Source organism: Melanotaenia boesemani, chromosome 23 (genome assembly GCF_017639745.1).
Source record: "Melanotaenia boesemani isolate fMelBoe1 chromosome 23, fMelBoe1.pri, whole genome shotgun sequence".
NCBI classification, from domain to species: Eukaryota; Metazoa; Chordata; class Actinopteri; order Atheriniformes; family Melanotaeniidae; genus Melanotaenia; species Melanotaenia boesemani.
The window spans coordinates 2,617,971-2,621,858 of NC_055704.1; the positions used below are offsets into that span (position 1 = coordinate 2,617,971).

Genomic DNA, 3,888 nt, shown 5'->3' on the forward strand with positions numbered 1-3,888 from the left:
GGACCGGGGCGATTCGGCTAACACTGACATAACATATACAGTTATCGATTATTTCCTGATCAGGAGGGTTCAAATCCTCCGCTTCGCGTGTGTCGGTACGTGGGATTTACCTGCAGGTGTGGACCCTGAACGGTCAGAACAACATGGCACCGACCAGCTCCTCTGCTACGGTCCAGTCCGTGCGGGATTCACCGTCTCCTCCAGCTGCTGCGCTCCTGTCCGGCTGCAGGAGCTTCCAGCGACTCGGAGAAAAGTCCACTTGACTTTGGATCGAGCAGCCGCGACTCTGGGGAAATGTGTCCTAAATTATGACTGACAGGCGGGGCACAGGCCACGCCCCCTCCGCCCGTTGAAGCGCAGCTGCAACAGCCAATCATTTAATTCATCTCTACAGATTTTTTTTAACTAACGAATCATTCCATACAAAAAAGAAAATATAAAAAAAAAAAAAATCTAAAAACTTATTATTCAAAACAAATCTATTAAACTTGAGCTAAAATGATAAAACTAATAAATTAAGTCAATTTGGACGTTATTACACATAAAAAAGAATAATATCAATAAGATTGGAGCGTCATTATTTAATAATGAGAATGAAAAGACATCTAAAAAGACCAGCTGTAACAGTTGCTGAGACAACCTACTTATAATAATAATTCAAGCAAAAGATAAAAAAAAAACATAATAATCTTAAATTATTTTATGGTAAAAAGAGATAAACTAAATATAAAAAAAAAAGAAACTGGAGTAATTAACTGTCATTTGTGCCATCCCACGATGTTTACAGACATTTAATATTTACTTATTGTTCGCTTCTTATAAATATTGATTACACCTGTATTAACCTCTTTTCTGTGGAAAAGTTTTTCTTGCTTTAACGATTGAGTTCATTTTACAATTTCCAGTTTAATTACCTATAATATATGTCTAAATTAATATTTCATAATTTTGTTCTTAACTTTTTGTATTTGTATTTAGTAAAAGTTTTACTGAAATAAATGCAAACATATTGTAAACATTTACAAATTAAAACAAATACAATCAAATCTAACTGTATTGAAACTTTTTCAAAACTGGCACCAGAACAGGTCTTAATGGCTAGTTTTACATATGATTTTTAAAAATGTATTTACTTATTTATTATACAGAAAACTATAATAATAGTAATAATGTTAAAATAATGTAGCATGAACAGCTGCCTTCCGGCCTGTGCTCAGGGATTTCTTGACCCAAGCACCTTATAGAGGAACGAGAGCGCCCTCTGCTGGAAAACCAGGAACTGTACATCAGCAATGAAGCACTATAACCATGATTCATAAAAAGTCAATAAGTTATATACAGTTTACAAAATGACATGATGAAACTGATCATTTCAAATCTGAATAAGTTTAATTATTAATATAAATAATTAGTTTAATATAGAAGAATTTTTTAATCATAGTGAAAAAAAAAAACATATTTAAGAAGGTGGAACAAGGAACTAGGACAAGACTAATATTTATTTTAAAAACCTGATTTCATTCTGGTAAAATCAATATGCACGGTGGTGTGGTGGTTAGCACCGCAGCCTCACAGCAAGAAGGTCGCCGGTTCGAATCTCGGCTGGGGGGAGGTTCGAACCTTGAGGGTGGTGGCCTTTCTGTGTGGAGTTTGCATGTTCTCCCCGTGTATGCGTGGGCTCTCTCCGGGTTCTCCGGCTTCCTCCCACCGTCCAAAGACATGCATGTTAGGTTAATTGGACACTCTAAATTCTCCGTAGGAGTGAGTGTGTGTGTGTGAATGGTTGTTTGTCTCTATCTGTGTTGGCCCTGCGACAGACTGGTGACCTGTCCAGGGTGTACCCTGCCTCTCACCTGTTAAAATGCTGGGATAGGCTCCAGCTCACCCGCGACCCGAAATGGAATAAGCGGTCAAGATAATGGATGGATGGATGGAAAATCAATATGTTCACGAAAATGTCAGAAAAAAATATTTTTTATAATAAAAGATTTTTTAAGATACAACATGAAAGAATAATAAGTTCTATCTATTATTCCTCTACATTTCCATTGGAATACATTTTATTTAGATGGATGACCTTTTTTTTTTTTTTTTTTTTCTTCAAATCTCAGCTGGTAATCAGCTGATCGTTGAGGATTTCCTCCTGAGGGTTTGGAAAAGTAAATTAAAATAAAGTTGATCGAGTCTTGTTTCTTTTTATATTTCCAGTAAAACAGGAAACAGCTGCAGAGATTTACTGAAACACACAAATCTAAATCCAGTACCAGAGTCAGAACTAGTCTTGGTCCAGTTCTAAGGTTTATTGTAAATATTTTTATTCTTCACCGCTGTCTGAACCCTCTTAGAGAAGCTTTTTGTCACAGAGTCTTCATAAATCATTCTCTAGGATCCTTGGACTGGGACTGTAAAGTTTTATCTTGATTATATTAAAAACGAAGCATATTCTTAATTCAATAAAAACTTTATTCATTCACCTTCCTTTCATCATTGGACTCTCGGTCTCTCTTCAAAATTCAACAGATGAAAACTTTTCAGCACTTTTGGGAAAATTCTTTTGAGAAAAATAAAAATGAAACTCCCGTGGTCCTGAATGGATCTTTGACCTTAAACGTGTCTCTTGGAAGGTTAAAAAAATACGTCTGCAGCATGAAAAGCGGCGTAACACACATGCACGTGTTAGCTTGTAAAGGGCTAACCTGTGTGAAGCTTCAGCTCCAGCAGACTCCTACAGGTGCTCAGTTTGAAATCGTACCTGCTCTGCCATCATCATGCTGGCAGGAAGTTGTCACAGAGGAATTATACTAGAATTATATGAATCTGAAACAACATGAGAATAAATCAAAATGGTCCAACGTGGACTAAAACATGACACAAAGGCCACCTCACCCCAGCTCCCGAAGGCCTACATCACCTTAACCCCATGTCTTCCCTGGGGGCCATATAATAACAGTCCACTGTTCGTAGTCCAGCTAGGACGGGTGCAGAAGAAAATACCCAACTAAGTTCATTATTCAACCCTGTAGTTTATACCAGTTATTATTTATGTTTATTATTATTGTTTTTGTCTTTTACTAACCCTTCTACTTTCCTCTGGCATTTCTGCCCATTGTTCTCAGCCTTGTTTTATTTGGTGATCATTTGGGCTAAGTTACTATACATGTAATTCATTTTTACCTTTTTCTCTCATCTTTTACTCTGTTGATGCACTTTACTTCCTCACCTGACCACTAACAAAAATACTGCTATAAAAACATCAAATATTACTATTTTTTCTGCTTTGGTGATGAGCCCCCCCCCTCCTCTTTTTGTGAAATAATTTGTCATTATTAAAATGTTGATTAGGAAATTATTTCACACACAAAAAAAATTAAAATCAATTAAATCTTGTCACGCCCTGCTGGTCCCACAGCCCCATTATTATAACTGGCAAAAATCCTAGAATTTCCTGCATCTGTCTGCAACGAGAAACCAGTTAAATCTGCTGGAATCCAGTAAAAATGTCAAATATCACGACTTCTCCTTCAAATGAAATGCTGACATTTAGGAATGAATGGTTTTAAACTGGAATGACTCGGAGACTAAACTATGTACTTTCAGTGGAAATCTATGGGACTTTTTTGGACATGAAGGTCTCCAGAGGACAGTAAATTTGAGCAGGACACATGGGTTAGGATATGTAAAATTAGGGAAAAAAAAAACCAGGGTAACATGAATTCTGTGAAAATAAAAGTGAATATTGGCCCTGTTGGGTTTCTGTACATGAAACAACTGAAAATTACACCAAACTTCATGACGGCTGTGGACAGCTGATTATGAGACATGAAGGACCTGTCCAGGAGTTTGACAGGAAAACAGTTACTGACCACAAAAAGTGATGAAACACCAGTG

The 3,888-nt window shown here is 36.8% G+C and overlaps 1 protein-coding gene across 5 annotated transcripts in view; it reads right to left on the reverse strand.

The window, feature by feature from the left end:
• eps8a (epidermal growth factor receptor pathway substrate 8a) overlaps nt 1–378 on the reverse strand; it is a 50,491-nt gene extending 50,113 nt beyond the window's left edge. For 3 of the 5 annotated variants that reach the window (XM_041977545.1, XM_041977543.1, XM_041977539.1), the window contains exon 1: nt 111–376. The gene's annotated coding sequence lies outside the window, so the exon portion shown is untranslated. Of the gene's footprint in view, nt 1–110 lie in introns of all 5 variants that reach the window. The other 2 variants (XM_041977541.1, XM_041977540.1) reach the window with 2 other exon arrangements.
• Between the last annotated feature and the right edge of the window lie 3,510 nt (nt 379–3,888).